The following is a 25,430-nucleotide window of genomic DNA, read 5'->3' on the forward strand; positions in this document are numbered from 1 at the left end:
ACAAAAGTAAGTTACCCATCATATATTTTAATTGTAATTAAGTTGGTCATATTGTAGCAAGGTGTCATAAGAAGAAAAACAATAGAAATGAAGACAGATTTAGAAGTGGAAAAGATGAGAGTAACAAAGCCTATAAAGACAAGGGAAAGAAAGCTTGTCACATTATTGAAGAAGAATCTAATGATGATGAATTTGTGTATGTTGCTATGAAAGATGATTTAGATGAAGATGAGGCAACTACATTAGTATATTATGTAACCAAAGGTGAACAATGGATCATTGATAGTGGATCTTCTCATCACATGACTGGTGACAAAAGTAAGTTCATTACCCTTGAGCATTAAAATGGAAATAGTGTTAGATTTGGTAATAATGCACAATATATAGTGAAAGGTAAAGGATCAATAAGATTGACAAGCAAGATCATTTGTGACAATGCTTACTATGTGGAAGGACTTAACTATAATCTATTGAGTGTTTCATAATGGAATAGCTCAAGATACAAAGTTTAATTTTAACACAAGAAGGATAAGATCTATGATGTTGATGGAGAACTCATTGGAAGTGGAGATCGGACTAGAGGTAATCTATTTTAACTTGACATGAATGAAGCTAATTGTCTTTTTCTAAAATTTGATGACATGTGGCTATGGCACAAAAGATTATGTCATGTAAATTTTGACAACTTGGTTAGTATCAATAAGTTAAAAAGAGTCATAGGTTTGCCAAAATTAACAAAACCTAATAATGTGATTTTCTAACAATATCAATTAGGCAAGATGAAAAGTCTAGTCTTAAGAGTAAGACTCATACTTCAAAATAAATTTTGGAATTAGTTCATATTGATCTATGTGGACCAATTGATGTGCAAAGCTATATAGGTGACAAGTATTTTATTCAATTTGTTGATGTTTACTCAAAAATAATAACACTTATGTTTTTGAGTGAAAAATATGATGCTTTTCAAATGTTTAAGTAGTATCTAGCAAAGGTTGAAAAGAAAATTGGTAAAAGCTTGAAATGTTTGAGATCTGATAGAAGTGGAGAGTTTACATCAAATGAATTCAATGACCTCTACAATGATAGAGAAATGAAAAGATAAACTTCTGCACCTAAGATCCCTCCACAAAATGAGATAGCTGAAAGGAGGAACATATATGTGATGGGTTGTGCTAGAACACTAATGATGGAGAAGAATTTTTTTTAAAAAATACTAGAGAGAAGCTATCAGTACAATTTTCTATACCTTGAACTAAGTAAAAGTCAAGAAAGGTACAAATTTCACACCTTATAAATTATGGTATGGATACTCACCCATTGTCAAATATTTTAAGGTATTTAGAAGAAAGTGTCACATTCTTAAGGACAACACAAATTTTAAAATTGATGCAAAAAGTGAAGAAGGTATATTCTTAGGTTATTCCACAAGAAGTAAGACTTATAAGTGTTTAAATACTAACACTAACAAAGTTGTGGAAAAAGAAAATGTAAATTTGTTGAAATTCTTTAGAATAAATAAGAGAGTGGGGTGAATCAATTATCCAAGGTTCAGATATACAAATAAAACTTTTCACAACTTAGTGAACCTATATCCATAAAACATTTTCATCATGCATGCATCCATTAGATCATACAATCACTTGAGCTTGTAGGTTACTATCAAATCAACTTCATAGAAATGTAAGAATGAAACATAATAGATTGAATAAGACACTTGCCATAATGATTAAACATGGAAACCCAATTTGGGAAAAACCACCAGTAACATACTACTCAATCTCACTCTTTTGATATGATTCCCTATGAAAAGCCAACCATGTTAAAGGTTATAATGCACATTGTTAAATGTGACATGGTTAAATGATTCCAATCACCTTGTTAGGAGTGAGCCTTATTAGAGGACTTTAGATCATTCACTTGGAATGTCACCTGGTTAAAGGATTTACAAATGACTGTTAGGTCAACCTTAATCTAAATGATTTACCCTAGATTAGTACAATGACTAGAAAGTAACAGTAAGGCTTGATCTAATAACAACTTTCAACACACTTAAAAATTATAGATCTCTATTTTAGTCCTCCTTTCTACTTGACTTTCACACACTTCAAGTTTGGTAGCTTGTTCACCCTCTAAGAATCCATACCCTTAAGCCTTCTTGCTTTGCTTGGCAATGCAGTCTCTTCTCTTAGGTCACAAAATGAAGCAATATTCTTTACTCCTTGTCTTGCTTGGGTTCTAGCACATGAAAACCTTTTCTTCTAACCATCCATCTCTATAAATTATAGAAAATTAAGATCTTTTTCTATTCAAGCTCCATCATCCATTTAAAGGTTAGTTTAGATTAGGTAAGATTCAATGAATCTACCCATCACTTTATTTTATTCACTTCTAGAAACTTCTCCTTTAATCCTCTTTGAATTCACTTCAAAATAGTTCATCTTGAATTTTGTGTCACCAACTCATCAATCTTATCTTCCACATGGTTCACACAATCTAAGAAATCAAACTTATCAGATCAAATTCATCAAATTTATGATCTTTCTCATAATGTTGACACTCAACACTAACTTGCTTTAGATGCTCAACACATACTACTTTGCTTAGTATCCACTATCAAAACACTTAGCATGAACTAAATTTTACTAGTACTCAACATCAACTAAACTTTCCTCAGATTACACTGTATCACTCAACTTACACTAAAATTGATTTTTCTTGGCTCCAACTAATTTTCTACTCGGCTTACACTAACTTTTCTCAGCACCTATTATGTAGATTATTAAGCTTGGCAGACATAATTCATTTAACTTATTCTTCTAAACCTAATCAGTGTATCCATTCTTTACAACCTAAAGTAGATTATCAATGCACTATAATATCACTATCTTAACTGATCCTTGTACTACTTTTTCATATCATAATTCAACCTTTCCTCTAGGTGCTATTTTTACCTCATTTGATCAAATCATCTTCATCAATCAAACTAATCATAGTACTAAAATCATCTAAGCTATTGTTTTACTATCAAGTGGTAGGTTTGACATCAGTGACAAAATAATGATTGAAACACATTATCATACTTTTATCAATCTCTTTTCAACAATTGCCCTCTTTAGCATTGATGAAAAACCAAACTTAATTAGTACAACCAACAAAATACCAAAAATAAAATAATTACTTGTATTGAAATCTCTCCCTCTATCAGCAACTTTATTTTTCTTAATAGGTTACAAAATGTTGTTCTAATCAACAGACAATCAATCTAATAGGTTACAAAATTCTATTATGATCAACATGAAATCAACCTAATAGGTTAAAAAATTATGTTCTGATCTATAGATAATCAATCAACTCATCCTTATGACTCCCTCCAAATCACTTCTTGTATCTCCTTGATAACAATATCTCCCTCAGTAGTCAGGATTTCTCCCTCATTCTGTGTTTTCTCCCTCCAAAGAATTTATTCCTCTTTGACAATAATGCCAAATAATTGTCATCTTAATATGTAGATATGAACATTTTTAGTTTCTCCCTCTATCACCTAGCTTGTGACTAATTTGTAACTCTAGCTCTTTGATTACTTTAGATAGCTCCTAAAGTAAGATCCACTGCATCAATGTATAACATATGGAAATCATCTTGTTTGATGTAGGGCACTCCTTATGCTTCTTAAATAGACTTTGATGGGGGTATCACTACTAGTTTACCTCTTAGATAGTCACGAGCATCCTTAAGTAAGTCTTTTGTGAAAATATTAGCTATTTTCTCTTTTGTGTTAAGATATTCCATCCTTGCCTCTTTATCTTGAACTAACTCTATCAAGTAATGATACTTGATTGCAATGTGCTTAGTCTTTGTATGCATCATAGGATTCTTTGACATATTTATAGCACTTGCATTATCACAATAAAGTATCAGAGGTTCAGTGATTTCCTCCTTCATACCTTTGAGTATCTATTTGATCTATACAATGTTTGTACAATTTATTGTAGTAGCAACATATTCAACTTCAGCAATAGATTGAGAGATGCAATTTTGTTTATTGCTAGTCCATGTAACTAATGCTCTTTCTGTCATTAATATTTCTAGCCCAATCAGCATCAATGTAGGCTCTAAATTCAAATTTTTCATTATTTTTGTAGTACAAATCATAGTCTTTTGTTCCTTTTAGATATCTCATTATTCTCTTAACAACCATCAAATGATTCTCCTTGGGATTAGTAGAGAATCTTGCAACTATCCCAACAGATAATGTAGTATCAGGTCTTTTGTGTACTACATATTGTAATTTACCAATCATAGACTTATACAATGCTTGATTCACCTCAACTAAATCATCATTCTTTGATAGTTTATGTCATGTCATCATAGGTATTCTTACTAGCTTGGAATCTTCCAATCCAAAAGTTTTCAGTATCTCATTTACATATTTTGACTTAGTGATTTATATACCATATTTCATCTAATGTACTTAAACACTCAAAAAGAACTTGATCTTTCTAAACATAGACATCTCAAATTCTTTCTTCATTTCATTTGTAAAAGCCTTACATGAAGTATCTTGACCTCCAAATATAATATCATCAACAAATATTTCAGATAGTAAAATACCTTTGCCTTTCTCTATATTCAAGTACAAGTTGTTGTTATCATTAGTCCTCTCAAGCCCAATCTTCATGAGATAATTATGAAGCCTTTCATACCATGCTCTTGGTGCTTACTTCAAACCATATAAAGCTTTGTGTAGTTTATATACCATGTTTTTGTTGTTACCATCAAAAAATCCTTTTGGTTTTCTATGTAAATATCTTCCTCCAATATATCATTAAGAAATGCAGACTTAACATCCATTTTATAAACTTTGAAACCTTTGTATGCAGAGTAAGCAAGCAAAGTTTTTACTCCTTCCAATCTTGCAATAGGAGTGAATGTTTCTCATTAGCCTATCCCTTCTTCTTGTGCATATCCTTTACAAAACTAATCTTTCCTTTTTCTTTGTGACTTCACCATTTTTATCTAACTTTTTTCTATGCACCCACTTGGTGCCAATCACATTTTTATCTTCTGGTCTAAGAACTAGAGTCCATGTCTTATTTTTCTTAATTTTTTCAATCTCTTCTTTCATGGCTTTACTCCAGTCCACATATTATAAGGAATCTTTCACTATTTTAGGTTTATGCATGCTAAGAAAACATGTATCATGTCTCTGTAGACACCTAAATCCTTTAGAAAATAAGTAATTTTTATTTTCTAAAAAAATTCCTAATGACATCATCATTTATTAATTAATTATTTATTTAATTTATTTATTTATTTTTATGCCATTAAATCCCTTTATCTTAATTAAAAATATTTAATTAAGGAATCCCTCTAAAAAATTATTAAATCTTATTTAAACATTATTTCCTTATTTATTTATTATTTAATTAATAAATTGACCAAAAAATCCAAAAAAAATTTTGCCCAAAACTTGGCCAATTTCCTTAAGACCACTAACCTCTTCCAAAATCTTCTAATCCTTCTTTAATTTTGATTAAAGGCTAATCCCATCATTTCTTACCCCTAATCCCAACTCAAAATATTTAATTAAGATTAAATATTAATCCTCATGTTTATTAAAAAAAGTTTTAGTAAATATCTCCTCAACCCAAACCCTTGAAATAAATAAAACTTTATTTATTTCCTAAAATCTAATTTATCCTCATCCTAAGAAGTTGTAGACTCTTCTAGAAAGTCTTCATCCTCATCCTCGGAAGTTCTAGACTATTCTAGAAAGTTTTTATCCTCATCCAAAGTCTAGACTCTTCTAGAAGATGTCTTTAAACCTAATCCTAATCCCCTCCTAACCTTGTCACATTCCCTAAACATGGGTTAAGACTTACTAACCCAAGCCAAAGTTAACAAATATCTCCTCCTTCACCCACCCTCATTAAATGCCATCCACTTGCCTATCCCTAAGCTAATCCTAAACCATCCTAATCCATCCTCTAATCATTTGCACAATCCTAAGCAAGCTTAAAACCTTCCTAATCAATCCCAAGTCAAAATTCCTCTCATCTCCCTCAAAATATCCCAACCATAAAACTTTATGAAGCCCACTAGGCCATAAATGACTCTTCCAATCCCTTTCATTGCTCTTACAAGTCATTATGATGGTCTTTATTAAGATTTTATCCCTTGAGCCTCCTTTGTTGACTCATCCTTCCCCTTTCTTCCATCCTCTCACTCCGTGACATGTGTCACTCTTTGATTGGCTATAAAGAAGCACAATCCATGTGCTCTCCTCTCATGCAATCTGAGCCCTCCATGAGCTTTTCCCCATCCTTGCATCTTAGCCCTCAATCCCTCAAGCCTCTTGCCTATAAATTAGATCCTTCCCCTTTGCAAAACAACACAATCCATGAAGTAAAGTCATAATGCCATTTTAAGAAGCTATTTTATATCAAAACCATACACTCACACCCAAATTCCAACTCCATTTGAAGCCCTTTTTGAAGCATAAGCTTGAGCATACATCCTATTTATTTAGACAAAGCCACTCAACAAGAGAGCTTCTTATTGAGAGAGCCCATTAATGGCTCATATTCTCAATTGAGAGCTCATCTTAGTCTATCTTGAAGTTGATGAATTTTTTTTAATTTGTAGAAGCTTTATTTAAATTTGGTTTCTATTAGCATACTAACATTGCTCATATACATTTTGGCACGCCCGGTGGGATCCCGCATGGGTCATCTTCATTAGCTTTTTTAGTCAAATTTTGTATGTCATTTGCTAATTTTGGCTAATTTTTCTTGTTTTTGTGATTGGTAGGATTGAATAAATTGGTTTTGTAGGTCCACGTGAGCATGAAGAAGACAAAGGAACTCATAGTCTATCTCATAGTGTTTGCAAATTTTTCAAGCTTATAGGTGGACAAAGCACTTGGAATTTTTCTTCCTCTTCTTGTGTATATTCTTCTTATTCCATCTACTTCTTCTTCTTCTTCTTCTTCTTTTGGGAGATCTTGGCCATTTTTTTTTTAAGGAAGCAAAATCATACACACTTCTTTTTAGTGCTTAAAATGAACCCCCAAATCATACTTAAATCCATTAAAAACTAAAAATTTGCACAAAAAAAAATCTTTTAACAACTGAAACTAAGCCAATCCAATCATTTTCATCCTTGCAACATCAAGGTTTTAGATGCATTCATGCAAAGTTAGGAACACTTCAATTTTGGAAATTTAAAAAGAACTTCAAGTTTCCATTTCAAAAGGTTCAAAATCAACACTAAGTGCACACTAAAATCTAAATCAAACTCAAAGTATCAATCAAGGATAAAATGAACCTCATTTGCAAATATTTTAAAGTTCTTTTAAAAATCTCATGAAAACTAAGAGTCCTAAATAGTTTCCAAAATTGTCCTAAAAGCTTTGTTATTTGTTCCAAACAAATGTCTTGTTGCAAAATCTTGAATGTTTCTTAGGTTTTTCATGCATCAAAACAATCTAGGAATATCATTTTTGGGCATAAAATATGCAAACTAGAACACAAAATCTTGAATGAAAAGCAAAGAGACATTTTCACTTTTGAGTCCAAAACAATCTTGAATGATCTAAGGTTAAAACAAAGCACTTCAAAGTTCGTAAAACAACACACAAAATTTCAATCTTGAATGCTCAAAGGAAAAAAACTTGAATTTTTAATCACTTGTCTTTGAATGCATGTTGCTAAAATCACTCTTGAGTGCCATGGATTAAAATCAAGTTTGTTTTTTTTACGAATGCATGATTAAAACAACAAATCCAATCTTGAATGCAAAAGGTCAAATAAAAAGAATCTACATTTTAGAAACTTTCTAAGTTATAAAAACAAATAAAGACACTTTGAGTGAATTTGTTGTTGGACTCACCCTCTTTAATCACCCATCATTCTAACCATTGGTTGCAATATCAGCGTCATATATGGGGATGGGTCTACCTAAGAAGGTGTTAAGTGCTCCACAAAAATCAAATTCCACTCACTTAAATTTTTATTGGTTTTTCTAAGTTAGACAATTCCTTGAATGCACATTAGTTTCGCTAACACTTCATTTGGGCATAAAATTTTTTGAACAAATCTTGACATGGAGGGCCTCTGGACGTGTTCTTGAAAATCAAATTTCACACATCTTTGTTTTGGGCTTAAAACAAACTCACACTCAATCTTGAATGCCTTAAAGAAAAATCAATCGATACTTGGCGTGGAGGGCCTTTGGGCATGCGAGTTTACTTTTGTTGACCCTAAATCTTCTTGGTGTATTCATTCTTCGATCAATTTTACTTTTGTTAACACTTCAAGTTGGAATTGAACATTTGCATCCTAAACATATGTGTTTGCAAGGTCTAGATTAGAAAACTTAAATGTCAATTGGAAAAGAATTCTATCTTTTAGCCCAAGATCATCCAAGTCTTCTCTCCCTTTGTTGTCTTTCGAGGCCATCTTGGGTGCATAAGATTAGGATCCAAAATCTTGTTTAAGTTTTAGGAGGCCTGCTTGGGGATTTCATCACCCCTTGGGACAACCTCAACTCGAGCTTTTTGGCAGAGTATAAAGATCGGGAGGTGAATCCTGTTGTGGTATTCACAACACACGCCCCATTCCTCACTAGGAATGGGGACCCCCTACTTTCTTCCAACTCTCGAACTCATAGTTCGAGAATTGAAAGAAGGAGAAAGTCTCCTTTGAATCAGTTAGGGTAAAATTGAAAATTCAAAAAAAAATAATAATAAAAAAAAATTCGTGCGCACGCATATTGAGGCACGTGCACTTTTTAAAAACAAGTAAGGAAAGGGGGTTATAAAACCCCCTGCTTCCTCCTTGTCATTATCATTTCTTCACTTCTTTTTTTTAAGCTAAGAGAGGAAGGTGAGAAAACTCTCCCCCTTCTCTCTCCATTCACATGTTGTTGCGCGCGCCTTTAGAGTTGTGTGCGTGCTACGCCGTCGTGCACCCTTTTGGACGTGCGGCGCGTGGGGCCACTGGGTGCACCTTTAGGGCTGCACATGTGCCACACCGTCACACCGCCCTTTTGGATGCACAGCGTGCGCGGTGCTACGCACCTGGTGAGCTGATGCGGCGCGCGCGACACTGCGCGCGTCGTGCCACCACGGTGCCCTTTTGGACGTGTGACGTACGTGGCCACTGCGCACGCCTTTTGGGCTAGGCACATGCCACGCCGCCATGGGGCTCTTTTGGACGTGCAGCACGCACGGCCGCGGCCATCACCCTCCTCATTTTTAAATTTTTTTAAAATTTTATATATGGTCAAAAAACCCAAAAAATAAAAAAATAAAATAAATAAAATAAAAAATCATAATTAAAATAAATTTGGTTTTTGAATATCATTTTTTTAATGTGTTATATGTATCCAGTAATTAATTATTTTTTTTCTTTGTGACTTGTAGGTAATACAATCAAATGGCGTCCACATCCGGATCAATAGCAAAGCCAATTGTATATAAGTTCTAGGGCGTAACCTCGAAGTCATGATTGCACAATGAACACTCTCAGATCAAAGACATAGAACTTGGACACACAAACTTGGGAGAATTTTTGAGGGTTTGTAACAACCCAACTGAAAGATCTTCTTTGAGATCCACCTTAATATGGTCTGGATTAGTAAATGCAGCATCACATCCTGAGACTGTTTAGTCAGCTAAATTGATTATGTCCTTATCCTGACATTTTGTTCCTGAGGAAAGGGTGGTAAAGAGCATCACTGAGGAAGTAGTATTGGATTTACGACCTGATAATATCGAGAGAGTCTTTCACTTATCTAGAGCTAATCAGTTTATCAGGCTCTCATATGAAGCAGCTGAGAGGTGGCATAAGGATCATCACCAGGAGGCCATGGACATCATATATTCCTCATACTTCATTGAGAAGCCATCTCGAGGAAAGATGATCAGCAAAGTAGATATGGCTCGAGGATACATGAGGGATGACATTGGATATTCAATCATTCTCCTGAGCAGAGTTATGGGATTTCCTGCAGCAGGTCATCTTGCTCCATTCATGGTTAATTTCATTAAAACCATCAGACACGCAAAGATGCCATTGGATTGGGCTACCACACTTAGTGAGAACTTGTGTGATCAGTTGCGGATAGTAAAGGACAACAAGAACTTCTATATGACTTCTTATGTGATATATCTACTTGCAACAAGAGCCACCAACTATCCTAGGTTGTACAAAAAGGGTAGTATGCAAGATCCTAACGCATGGTCATATATAGTTTATCCTCATCTAGTTAAGAAAAAGCTCTCACCGCAAAGCAAAGAGTACAGGATTGTGAATGATGCCTTTATATTTGCCATCATTAGATTCATCGAAGGCGACTATGGAAAGAGATTGTCTGATGAGGCCAAGGCACAAATCACAGCTCTCGGTGCATATTTTATCCAGTTCCAGACATTCACATACATTCGAGTTGGTGGTGCATCTATCCATCCAAAGAAGCTCCCAAGGTACCCAAGTGACAAGTTGGTTCTAATGGAAATTTCTCGGCAGATTGAGTCAGCCTATGAGAGGATCAAGAAACAATGAAGGCCTTGTTGGGATTGGCCTTTTGTAATAGGGGTATATCAAGTAAAGAGAAAGCAGGATATCTCAATTTTTGAGTGGGAGTGGGAGAACTATCCTCTTGATGAATATAACTCTCCTTGGTCATTCTTTGACAGTGTTGGTAAAGTGGAAAATTTGGCAGGAAAAGAGTTCTACCATGAGGACACCATTGAAGATCATTGGATGAATGCCACAAATGACTATGATGTATGTATCAGGGACTATTGTAGAATGACTTTGTATTTAGCAGAGAAGGCTCTCCATTTGACCATCCCAGATGAGATAAGGCTACAAGATTCATAGGAGCTACTAGATCCCTTATTCAATATAGATAAAGTTGGTGAGAGGCCCATTCTGAATGCAAAAATTGATAGAGAGGAAGGAGATGATATTAATCATTGAGCAAGACATGTCATCAGAATGAAAAAGAGTTGGATCAAGAAACCCTTTCCACTTGATCCAATTCCGGATACAGTGATATTCCATATACATGCTTGCCCAGAAAAGGTAAAGGGGAGGAAAGTCACAGTTCCTATCTTTGTGCTCCAGTCTCCTATTAGGCCAGAAATGATCTACTAGCTTGATCATCTAGTGGGATATTACCATCCACCAGAGAAGAAGAAAGAAAAGAGGAAGAGAGCCTCTCCTCAAAGGATCCAGACAGAGCATGTTGAAGAACAGGTCCCTTTGCAGCAACATGAATCTACTCCCCAGGACCCCCAAGACTCTGGGATTTCTCATATCCAGGTTGATTTTCCATTACCTCCTATTTTGTCAAGCCAACAAGAGGAGGGAGAGATTCCAGAGACATCCATTCCTCTGATGCATCAAGAGCTCTCTTCTCCTATGGTTCCACAAAACCAAAGGAGGGTCAAGGTTAGAATGAACAAGAGGCAGAGAGTTCATAAAAGATTAGTGCCTAATCCATCTATTCCTGAAACCATTCCCAAGGAAGAATCATATGAGGATGAAACAGAGTCAGATGGGGAGGAAGAGAAAGTGCCTCTACAAGGGAGAACCTGACTTGCCAAAGCTACAAAATTGGAAAGAAAGAAGAATGTCACAAATACCCCACCACCCACCCAAGCTAAAATAGTACAACGATGGGTGAATGAGAAAAGAGAGCTAGGTGTTGATATTCTCTCCATTCCAAATTTTGATTTCATGCTAGTAGGTACAAAATTGGTTGGAGATAAGATTAGAGATACTCCTACAGGTGAATTTCAACAGTAAGATTGGATGCAGATGCCACCTGAGACAGAAGGTCCTCATCCAACACCCCCATATTCACCTCACTCTATGATGGTAGATAAGGTTTCAGTGACACCTCCACCTCTGAATTCAGAGGAACATGTTCAGAAGGAATCATCATTACAAGAAGAACCAAAACCAAGGGTTACTGATGAGCCATCAAAAGAGGCACAGGTAACGGAATGTATACAACAACCTTCCAAGGAAATTGAGAATCAAACTACAAGATCTACAGAAACTAAGACTACAGAAGAAGAACCCTCACAACAGGAGATTCTGAGTAAGAGTGGCAAAGGGAAGGAGATAGTTGAACACATCCCTTCATCATCTAGAGCCAAGGTTACAGAAAGACATATCCCAAGATGGTTCCGAAAGGAAATAATGAGAAGTGCTAAGCATCAATTCCTTACTTCAGAGGATGATATCTGTGACATTGCAGAGCTTTTGAGCAAGCCTAACTCTCCATTACAGGATGCAACACCATTTGCCTTCATTACCACTACTCAAAATCAGGACTTATTTGCACAAGTGGCTCATCCCCTAAAAGGTACAGATGAAGAAGCTGTCAGCCTTCAGGACTATGAAGTAAAGGATATCATGTTAGGGAAACCTACATGGGATACTTCTCAACAAATGATGACTATGGGAGTCAAAGAGGTTCTTAACCACATGGAACGTGATGAGATTGAAATCAAAGCACTTCAAAGGCAAGTTGAGATCTTGAAAGGATATCTAGCTAAAGTTATTGGTCCTCTTGATTCTGAATGCCCTGAGGAGACTTTGACTACCATTCTTAAAGAAGAGGAAGGTGTACGACTCAATCCATTTTTGAGAGCTTGTCAGGATTGGCAAGACAACTTTGAGGATAGGGGTATCACTATAATTACATGAAGTCTAAAATTATTGCATGCTACAAAGGACAATGTTGATAAGATCGTGGCAATTTTGAGGAAGGACTTTAGCATTATGGATGAGGTACGGGTTTGGAGCAAGGATTTGCAAATTCTACAAGCCATAAAAGGACAAAGCTATTGCATTTTGATTGATGTATATACTGGTGAAGAGCTAGACATGATAGATGATTGGATAGAAAAGATTGCAGAAGGAAATAAAGTGATGGAAACATTGCATGATGAGATACATAGGCTCAAGGACCAAGCTCGAGAGCAAATTTTGGAAGCAGAAAAGTTATATAGTGATGCATGCTTGGATATTTTTGAAGATGAAGAACAAGAGAAGCTTTTATCAGTTGAGGTAGTTGTAGAAAACTTCAAAAAGACATTAGAGGAAGCATCCAGTGATGAAGACATTAGACAAGCCTTTAGGACAGAAGAAACATTGTTAGAGTTGGATACCAAACTTGGGGATTTTGCAAAAACTTGAATTGAGGTGGACAACTATAGACAGAAGGTTAAAGATAAGTATGAGGCTTTGGATCTTCCTAATGCTACTAAGATTACTAATATTATAGAGAAATTCAAGGGCAAATATCCAAAGATATCTTTAGGATGAAGATGAACAAAACCCAGATGCTAGAATTTCAATTTTGACACAGAAAATTTTGAGGTTTTTGACTCAATCGAGGTCTGCAGGTCTGTAGCTCCACAGGTCTATAGCTCCACAAGTCCGCAGCTCCACATTTTCATGTAGTTTTGCAATTCAGAGGTGCATCGACAGTTGACTACCAATTTCAAAAATAGCACTTTCCATGCATTGGAAATGCATTTTGATGGCAAGTTAACTCTGACACACATCAAGTGAAGGGCCAACTTCTATTTTTGGGTGTCTCCATGCACTTCTACTTTAGTTGATGGCTTCCTCCTACTTTCTCTCTCATGCTTTCATTTTTTTTGACATGTAAAGGGCTCATGCATCCAATTAATGAATAAAATATGAATGGAGTCCCTCTAAGCACCAATTAGATTACCAGTTTGTATATATTTAGTTTGTTTTAATTTATTTATTTTTAAAAGCATTTTATTGCATCAAGATATCTCTCACTCTCAACACAAATTGAGGAGATGATTTCTTATAAAAACCCCATTGAAAAATGTAAAAAGGGCCGCCATTATTATGCAGTAAAATTATGCTTTTGGTGCTAGCATTCGAAGTGTAGTTATTCTTGCCTGGATGTGTCATTGTTTTATGGATTTTATTCATGAGATTTTGATTGAGCCAAAGGTTTATTGTGTTGTTTCTGGTTGTGTGATCTTTTAGTTCTGGTGTTTGCTACAGATATATGAATTCCGTTGACGTAACAAGCTTGAGAAGAGATCACCCGATTGTGTCTACATAGCTTTTTGTCTCGCATGAGCACACTTTCCTTGGCCTTGTGATTTGATGAAGAGTGAAATATCATTCAATTTGTTATAGATTCTCACCGACGATTGCATCAGTGGATTCTAGGAAGCGCTGCTCCTATTTTCATTGGTTTCCTGCCAATTTCTTCAAAGGTTTAACTCGCAGCGTGTTGTGTTCTGTAGCTTATGTCCATTTAGGAATTTCACTTTCAAGTTATTTGATTTCATGTTATTTTATTATAGTTTTGTTATTTTTTTTGCTAACCCCCCTATTAGAATAGGACCTCATAGTAGCTACATTGTTAGAGTTGCATTCATTGAAAAACAGAAAATACAAAAACATTGTTCTTTTGGTGTGATATTTTGAGACAACGAACAGATTTTACTTGATTCCAAGGTAAAAGAATTTTTTGGAACCAGCAAAGGCCTCCTCATGAACATTCACATTTATCTTCGACTGAGCGAATTTTGGTACGTCGCAAGAAAAACACTGAACCTTCGAGTGGATCCTTAAAAAGATTTGCTTTTCAAGAGAGGAATTACACTACGAATTCTTGTCATTGACCTTGTGCAAAATGAACCCCCAACAAATCCAAAGAAACCTCTCTTGGAATCAAGATTTTTTCACTCGAGCTAAGCCTTAAGGAACTTTATACCCTTGAGAAGTGAAAGAGGAGAAGTGGGTTACCTCTCCTCTCAGCTGTGTGACATTTTTTTGGTTTCATCTACAGATTCGAGCCTCACGTACCTTGGGTATATCGAGGACTCCCTAGCTAAACCAACTGTCAACCTTGTAGACAACCATCTAAGATGTTAATGTGTTTGAAGTGACTGATCAAAAAATTTGTAGAACATACACACTCTATGGTGCAAGTATCACATTCTGAGAATCACAAACTTCTATCTGGTTGTTCCTATCTATTACTTGATTTTTTACTTGTTGAATGAATGTTTGCCAAACTTGGTCAATCCTAGCTTATGGCACACTTAGCATAGTCACTGCCTGTTCCAAAAGTTGAACAAGTTGAAGAAAAAAACAACCAAAATCTCTCTAAGCCAAGCACATTCAGGAATTTATGTCAGAACAACCCAAACCCAAACAAAAGTTTCCCAAAGTCAAACTCAAGCCATCTTAGGCATACCAAGAACTTTTAGCCAAGAGAAAGGAAATAACACCAAGCCCTCAAATTACTAAAATCCACAAAGTAGAGAACAAAGCTGTCGACAAAGCCCTTCAAGATGCCTGGTTAGATCACACTATCCAACTTAACCAATATCCAGGAGTTAACCCTACTTATGCATTACCAACTAGGCATGATTTCTATGATTAGACCCCCTTGTTTCTCCACATCTTCTTGTATAAGCTTCACTTTAGAGTCATCCTTGTAGGTAAGTCAACCATCTTTAGTCCTCCCCTTAAGAATTTTAGCTCATCCATCTCATTTAGAACCAAACCATCTAGCCAGCAATCCAAAATCTTCACATCCAAGCCTTCAAAATTATTGTCACTTTGCCAAAAGTTTGCCATTCCTAACATCTTCCAAATCCACCAATCTCACCAAGGTTATCCCTTTGACAGAGCTTTGTCTAGGGTAATCTAGCTTTGTCACTTGTTATCCCTCATCACCTTGAGCTAAAGGTTGGTATCCACAAGTGGTCAATCTCATGTTCTTCCTAAAGGATCATCAATCTATCCTTAAGTTGACACAATCACCACCAAGCTTGCACATAGGAAAACAGACCTTTCATGCTTTGGAAACATATCTTTAAAGTTAGAATCCCCAACCCAATCCTCCTTAGGTTTTATCATACAGCTTTGCCTCAACCTAGGAAATCATTTGCATAGAAAAGCCTTCCCCCTTTGCATACATCAGCATTGTTGCATCTCATCCCTAGGAACATTCTGCATTTTCATGCCACCCATCACTCGTTTAGCCAAGAAGAAGAAGGAAACAATGGAGCCCTATCATTTGGATCAAACACCTTCACTCCCCTTGAGCACCCAACCATCCTTCAGCCCAGAGAACACTATACCATCACCTATTGACATTGAAGCTTTCATGAACCAACCAGAAAATGCAGTATTGGTGAACGCCATTATAGACAAGAACAAAGAAACAATCATGGCTAACTTTTGACGGGACAACATAGGAGCCTTCGACTTTGGAAGACCTTCTCCCTTATTAGATCCATCTCACCCATTTTTTGGAAAACTCCCACCACCCATAGGCTCTTATGATTCAAATTATCCTCAATATGTGCCAAAAGAAGAGCCTCAACCCACCCCATATGATCCAATAGACCTAAACATACCAGCCTCCACTCAAGTTGAAATCTCCCTTCTGCAAACCAATCTAGCCACCACCACTCCACCATTGGTCCATACCATTCCATCCTAAACCCCCTTCACCCAAAACACCTCATCATTCACTCCCTTCACTATTGCTACTGCTGCTCTCCAACCTAGCCTTCCAAATCCACCCATCTCCTAAATTAGTGCTAGCATCTTTGGCCAACCTCAGCAATATACAACCGGGATGCCACCCATGGGGCCAAGTAATGAACCCTTCATCACCCCCAGCTTGTTTACCTCAACTCAGAACACAATTCCATCATTTCCACTAGGTCCTTGGAGCTCAGTGCCATTAGCCACAAATCCACAAGCTACTACCCTCACTCCATAAAGCTATCAAACCCCACAAGCTTCTATCAATGTTCTGCCAAGCTCTCAAGTGACCCAAGCTCCTACCACCCCTCTACCAAGCTTTCAAATCCAACCACCAAGCTATCAAACCCCATCAGTTCCATTTCCAAGCTTTCAATTCTCACCACCTCCACCACCAACTAATCTATTACCTCCTATTACCAACTATTTTTCTATGCCACTTCTAGGAGGAAATCCACCACCACTAACTACCAATTACTTGGCCTCTTTTTCCATGTAGATACCTTCCCAAATGGGGGCACAACCCACATATATTGGTCAAACTCCTCAAATCCAAAGTCAAGTTCCACAAGCTACCCGATCCTTTCCCCAAGCTTCACAACCATCTTATACCTTACCTCCACAAAGCAATCCATTTATCCCACAGCCAGCTTATGTTCCTCAATCCCAACCTCTAATCCAATATCAACAGCAAGCCTCACAGCAGATGTAGCAATATGTGCCACCTCCACCACAGCAACCCATCATCCACCATTCAGTTGCCCAAGCCATGTACAATCCCTACCAGCCCATACCTCAAAGCCATCCATATTCTATTGCCCCATCTAATGCATACCTACCTCAGGGCACTCCTACATTGGGGGTACCCCAGCCATCACCCATTAATTCAGAATGGGAAGCCATGAAGATAGCTTTGAAGAACATCCAAGAGGGAAATGATCCAAAAACCTTCAAATTTGAGAATGTGTGTCCTTACCCATTTGACAGAGCCATTACTATGACTCCATTCCCCAAGCATTTTGAGACACCCAAGTTTGACAAATTCAAAAGAAAAGGAGACCCTATCACACATATCAAAGAATTTACATGCACTACCAAGAAGTGACATACAATGATGTCTTCCTCTTGCGTCTCTTTCCCAAAAGCTTGGCCGGACTAGCTCTTGAATGGTTTTATAGAATACCATATGGCACAATTAAAAACTTTGTTGAATTGTCTGAGGCATTTGTAGCCCAATATGTCCATCTTGTTGAAACAGAGCTATCAGTAGTGGATCTTGTCCACACTAAACAAAAAGGTGGAGAAAGCCTTCCTGAATATTTGCAAAGATGGTAAACCCTTACCACCCGCATATCTTGCACCTTGCCAGAGCGACATTTGGTGAAAATTTTTATTGATAATGACCATCCTAGCTTGGCTCACCACATGACCATGAACTGTTTGTAGACCTACAAAGATATCAAAGAGAAAGGAATGATCCTTGAGAAAGGACTCATTAAAGATGGTGTGGTCAAGATTTACAAAGAAGCCAACCAAAATCAAACACATCCAAAGGACAAGTCTAGGTATTGGAACAAAAACAAGCACATTGCAATAGATGGGGTTACTGATACGAGACATGTGAATATTGTTGGTCCTTCCCAAAATCAATCCAACCCACCTTATCAACCAAACAATCAACAAGCTATCAACTACCAACAGCAAAATCACCAAAGCTATCAAAGCCACAATCCAGGACCCAACTTTCAAAGGTCTAACAATCAAGCTAATGCCATCAATGTAGCTGCAGGGCAAAAGCCTAGATTCCAACCTGCACCTAGAAACTATACACCCCTTGGTGAGTCATTGGATGTCATTTTTGAGAAATTGACTAAGGAAAACCTCATCAAATTTCCTCCTACCTAGCAAATTGACCCAAGCCAATCCAAAGCTGCATGGTACAAAGATAATGAGTACTACAAATTTCATAGGGTAAAAGGTAACACTACCCTTAGATGCATGAAACTAAAAGATTATGTGTAGGACCTCATTGATCGGAAAGAAATCACTGTTGGTACCCAAACCTCTCCTAATGCAAGCTTATAGATCTATCAAAATGCTTTTCCTCCTCACAACAACCAAAATTCTAGAAAAGCACCTATCCAAACCAACAACAACAACAACACCAACAACCACTAGCCAAACCAATAGCATGGGAAGAACAATGACCACACTTCATCCTATATAGACTATGGTAGCCTCATAGGTTGTATATTCAAGAAAGAGCCTTCTGTCAATGTTATCAATATCCAAGGACCAAACAATGAGTGTGCAGTCACCACTCGAAGAGCACGATTTAACATTGCAGGCCCACCCATTTCACCAGCACCATCAACTCCATCAAAAAGCCAGTACAATATCTTGGAACACCTTGGGAACATGCCAACCCAAATCTCCATTTTAGACCTTCTTCGCACTAGTCCTATGTACAAAAACATCCTTGATAGTGCTCTCATTGAATCCTATGTCCCTTCAAATATCAATGCTACTAATTTTCATAATCTCATTGGACACATATCCTTCTCATGTACCCTATTTTTCAAACCCATTGACATACTCGTGGTCGAGCTAGATCACACCCTTTCGCTTCACATAGCCATTATGGTATCCAATTTTGCCGTAAAAAGAGTAATGATAGATAATGGATCAACCTTGAATATTTTCACCCTAAAATTCATAAAACAAGTTGGGTATACTAAGGCAGATATCATCAGTGAGGTTATCACCATCAAAGCTTATGACAACTTGGAAAGAACCATAGAAGGAACTATTTTTCTACCAATCACAGTTGGGCCAGTCATCGAAGAAACACTCTGCCATGTTATTGATCTAAAACTACAATTTAACATCCTCCTTGGTCGCCCATGGATTCATGCCATGAAAGCTGTTCCATCCACTTATCATCAGTGCATCAAATTTCTGCATCAGGGCACTAAGGTAACCATCCATGCTGATCCAAAACCCTTTGCTTACTGCAATGCAGTTGAAGCTTCATATGCAAACCATTGCCCTAGAATTGATATCGGCACAGCCATCGCCAACTCATCCCACACTTGTAATGACCCAGAAACCATCCTCGCCTCCACCCTATCTACCATGAAGATCAATAACAAAGGCTGTGGAGAGTATAGTCTGTCAGATGCATTTGCTATAAGGACACTCCCACTTGATCCACATGCCCATGGACAACTGACATATCAAAAAGCTAAGGAGATTCCACCTCTTTGATACAAATAGTTTGGCCCAACAACCTTTGTATCCTCAAAAATCCCTCTTCATGAGGAGCTTACTCCAGATATCAACAATTGGTTACATAAGGATGCACCTCCAAGAAATCAAGCATGCCTTGATCACTTCAGCCAGAAGTATCCCCAAGAACATAAGCTCATCATTGACAAATGGAACTATCAAGGTGGTGGTCTAGGACCAGAAGAAAGAGGCATGTAGTGTCCCATCGACGCACACATGTGGGAATCGAAGTCAAGTCTTGGCTTTGGCATACCCACAACTAGGGGCACCAATGAGAATGGTCACGCTTTTTCAAACATTCACTGCGACCTTTTTGAAATTGAAGACATTCCTGAGGAAGTTGAAAAGAGATCCTGCGTTGATATCCCAGACCAAATCTCCTTGGGAGACTCTGCTCTCCAAGAACTATCCATCCATTTCATTGACCTACCACTCGCCCATCCACAACTCATAGATTGGGACCAACCAAGTGTCATACACATTGATGAGTTCACATTAGAGGAAGCACTTCTGAGATTCATGGGAGCCAAAACTCCTCACAAGCAGACAAAGCCAAATTTTGCCTATATCTATAAGCTAGATCCCAAGGGTTATTTTGGAGAAAATCCCCAACCTAGTTCTGATACACCCAAAACTGGAACTAAGGTGAAATCGAGACTAGTTAAAGCAGTGAAGAGAACCCCTCAGCAAAAAAATCTAGTCACAAGTAGAACATGAGGATTTAGCATTGCCTCCTCAAGATAATTGACCAGAGATATCTTCTATTCTAATTGAGGATACTAGAGAAGTCAACATCGATTCTTTAGAGATACCCAAACTTGTTCACATTGTTGTATCCCTATCACAAGACCAAGCTGATCTCCTCTTTGAGGTCTTAAGAGAGAACATTGGCCGATTTTCATGGTCATATCAGGACATGCCAGGACTTGATCCAAATCTTTTAGTTCATCATCTTCCATTCGATCCAAAGATTAGGCCCATCAAAAAAAAGCTTAGAAAAATGCACCCCAAGGTGGCATTACTAGTCAAAGCTAAATTAGAAATAATGTTAGCTACTAAGGTTATCCGACCTATCGACTACTCAGAGTGGATCTCCAACAAGGTCCCTGTCACTAAGCCTTCTAGTGACATTAGAATCTGCACCGATTTCAGAGATCTTAACAAAGCTTGTCCAAAAGATGATTTTCCCTTACCCAACATAGATATGATTGTAGACCTTACAGTTGGACATGAAATTCTGTCCCTCATGGATGGATTTTTTGGGTATAATCAAATCAAGATTGCAGAAGAGGATCAACATAAGACAACATTCACTACCCCTTGGGGAACCTTTTGCTACAACATGATTCCTTTTGGCCTAAAGAATGCTGGGGCTACCTATCAAAGAGCTATGACATCCATTTTTCATGATCTCATCCATAGCATTTTGGAGGATTATGTGGATGATATCTTGGTCAAATATCATACCTTCATGGATCATCTTGCTGACCTGGAGAAAGTCTTTGATAGGTTGGCCAAATATCATCTCATGTTGAATCCCAAGAAGTGTGTCTTTGGAGTCACATCTAGCAAGCTTCTAGGCTTTATAATTTCTAAATGAGGTATAGAGATCGACCCCAAGAAGGTCAAGGCTATCTTAGACATGCCTCCTCCCCAGACACTATGAAAACTTCACTCTCTTCAGGGAAAGCTTCAATCCGTCCGACACTTCATCTCCCAGCTTGCAGATAAGTGTACACCATTTTCACATTTACTGAAGAAGGATGAGAACTTCAAGTGGGATCCTTTATGTCAGCGCAACTTCGATCAGCTCAAGTAGTATCTCACCAATCCCCCTATCTTGGTTCCACCAGTTCCTGGCCGTCCCCTAATTTTGTATATATTAGCAATGCCTACTGCTCTAGGGGCACTTCTAGCACAGCTTGATGACTACGGCAGAGAAAGAGCCATCTACTACATCAGTAGAACCCTAGTTGGTTATGAACTCAATTATACTCCTATGGAAAAAGCTTGTTTGGCAGTTTTTTTCTTAACTCAAAAGCTTCGCCACTACATGCTAAGTCATACCATCCAACTAGTCTCCAAGATCGACCCTCTCAAGTATATGTTCTCTAGAACAACACTTACAGGTCATTTGCCCAAATGGGTTATGCTCCTTAGCGAATTTGACATCTAGTATGTGGACAGAAAGGCAATCAAAGGAAAAGCTATAGCAGATCACCTAGTTGTTGTGCCTCTAGTAGATACATATCCTCTGATCATAGAATTTCCAGATGAACATGTCTGTCTAATTGAAGAACAACCCCCATGGAAACTTTATTTTGATGGCTCACACACATCTCATGGATCAGGGGTAGGAATATTGTTGGTCATACCTCAAGGAGATTACATTCCAAAACCCTTCAAGCTACAATTCCCTAGCACAAACAATATAGCTAAATATGAGGCTTTAATAACAGGATTAAAGATAGTTGCAGAATAGAACATTACTGAGTTACAAATCTTTGGTGATTCTCAGCTCATCATCAAGAAAGCCCTAAATGAATATCAAATCAAAGATGAAAAGTCATTACCCTACAAAGAGCTAGTTGATTAGCTAACCCAGCATTTTACAAGGCTTCAGTTTACACAAGTGCCTTGAATACAAAACAAAGCAGCAGATGCTATAGCTACTATAGGCTCACTCTTGGAAATTCCCCAAGTAGCTACACAGTATGAGTTTTTAGTCGAGCAGCTCCTCACACCCGCCTATGCGAATGAGGATTCAAACTGTGTTTGTATCTTGGTTGGTCCCCAATCCCCTTGGTACTATGAGATTCATGCTAACGTTAACAATGGTATCATATCCCCTCACCTCACATGTACCCAATGCCAGAACCTCATTCAAAAATCATCTCACTATGTTATCATAGCCAATACCCTATATTTTCAGGGTTATCACGATACTCTCTCTCGATGTTTAGATGAAAATGAGGCCGCAATGGCATTAAAAGAAGTACATTCTAGACTTTGCGGTGCCCACACGAGTGGTATTGTCCTAGCACGAAAAATCCTTAGAGCAGGCTACTATTGGCCTACCATTGAAGAAGGCTCCTATGATTTTATCAAAAAGTGTCTCCCATGTCAGCAGCATGCAAATCTCATGCACGCTCCAGCACAAGATCTACAACCTATTGCACCACCTTGGCCTTTCGTTTGTTGAGACCTTGATCTAGTTGGAACTATCACACCTCTCTTATCTAATGGACATAAATGGATAATAACGGGTACAGACTATTTCACTAAGTGGGTGGAAGCAGTCCCCCTAGTCTCAGCTACAAGAGTTCAGGTCTCCAAGTTCATCTTGTACCACATTGTTTGCCGCTTCGGCATCCCATCCACCATCTTCACCGACCACAGAGGTAACTTTGAAAATATCAACATGGAAGAATTCTGCACTTCTCTCCACATCCATCACCACTTTTCTAGCCCATATTTCCCATAGGGTAATGGCCAGGTAGAGGCAACTAACAAAACCCTCCTCAAAATCCTAAAGAAAGTTGTCAATGCTTCTGACCGTGATTGACACCTACAAATAAATCCAGCCCTATGGGCCTATCGAACCTCCTTCCATACATCCACAAGAACAACTCCATACTCCCTAGTCTATGGTGCCAAAGTAGTACTACCCATAGAGGTTGAACTTCCCTCCTTGTGCATTTATTTGTAGAGGCAAATATCAGATGAAGAATATAGAGTAGCTCGGCTCACCTAGCTAGATCTCTTAGACAAGAAGCGACAACAAGCCTATGATCATCTCACAATCTATCAAACTCATCTCAAAAGGAATTTCAACAAGAAGGTGCTCCCATGACACTTTCAGCTAGGCAACATGGTCCTCAAAGAAAATATGAAAGTCCAAGCTGATCGAGAAAAGAAAGGCAAGTTTGAACTTACATGGCTTAGTCCTTATGTTGTCACTGCATCCTTTGGCTCTAGAGCCTATCAGCTATCTACACCAGAAGGAGAACTCTTGAATGATCCTACTAACATCATTCATCTCAAGAAGTTCTATGCTTGAAGATCCTTGGTATACCCAGCTTTTGAAAAATACAAAAAAATAGTAAAGAGAAATAAGCGTCCAATGGTGAAAACTTGGCAATTCAAGCACCTTGGATAGGTACTTTGATGAAAAACTGGTAATTCAAGCACCTTGTGTACTAAGACTAATCCATTATCTATCACTATCCTATCCCTCATCCATTCACCCACCATCCCATAACACACCTGCTTGTTCCCTTGGTGTTCCAACCAAATATCCAAAATCTAATGAAGCTTGTAAATACCTCCTGTACAGCTTGTAAATCTTGTACCTCAACTTGTAAATCTTGTACCCCAACTTGTAAATCTTGTATCATCCCTTGTATCATAGCTTGTATATCCAAATCTTGTCCAAAGCTTGTACCATATTTCAGCTTGCATTATATGCCAAATCTTGTATCCTAGCTTTTATCCTATCACATGCACACAAAGAATTGCATTTTCCTTGAGCTTTTCGCAAACCATCTACCTATCTGCCTATCAACTATTGCAAACATCCCAACCTTCACAAACATTTCCATCTCACAAAAACCAAAACATGAACAAACCTTGTACATTTGTAACATATCTTGGTTTGTCAGCTTGTACATCCTCTTTAGCTTAGTACCATTGTATCTATCTAGCTTTCGTGTCAGTTCCTCCTTGATCAGCATCTTGCACACATCGCACAACCCTTGGTTAGCTATTCCAATGCATCCTTTATCTAGATCTCCTATCACCAAAGTATTATCCTTCTTAGTTCAGCTTGCTAGATGCATCACTCATCCAGATCCATTAGCTTAGGTGCTCTCCGATTGATCCTTGTAGGATATAGCTTTCCTCATGTCTAATCTTGGTCTGTTAGTACCTCATCCCACCCATCTCATTAGCAAACAGTTCTCTTTTGAATTTTTTCTTTTTTTTTTATTTGGAATCTTCCCTTTTGGGTCTTGAAGTATCTTTTCCAAATAATCTTTTTGTTCCCTCCTCAAGGTTGCCACAATCTTCCATATCATGGTATACCTTGAATGGGGCAATCTGAGCATAAGGTCTTGATCAGGTCTTTTGTTTGTTTTTCTTTTCTGCTTGTGGGTTACCTAGTGTCAGTTCCACGCTGCTTCCTCTTGGATTCATGTGTGATGCTGGAGCAATCCTTGTGTGTTTTTTTTGAGTCGGTCCGTCAGTCCTCTGGATAGTTGGTGAAAAGGCCTTGATGTTCTTGGTAACCTTGGCAATTAACCAATAGTCCTCTAGAAAATCTAGTGCTCAACTACATGGTGGTACTTCTCTTTGAAGTATCCCCCTGCTCAAAAAAAAAGCTTCAATGGTTTCCCTTCATCTCCATTATCCCCCATCCATATCCAGCATCTGTCTCTCCTACCCTAGCTTATGCATCAGTATCTCTTTGAATCAATCTGCACTTTTAGCTTTAGGGATCCACAATCCTAGTCTTAGGGATCCACCAATCCAATCAATCCACCAAGCTTCATCTTTTGAGCCCCA

Source organism: Cupressus sempervirens, chromosome 8 (genome assembly GCF_028749045.1).
Source record: "Cupressus sempervirens isolate cs-2001-9-10 chromosome 8, ASM2874904v1, whole genome shotgun sequence".
Classification (NCBI taxonomy): domain Eukaryota; kingdom Viridiplantae; phylum Streptophyta; class Pinopsida; order Cupressales; family Cupressaceae; genus Cupressus; species Cupressus sempervirens.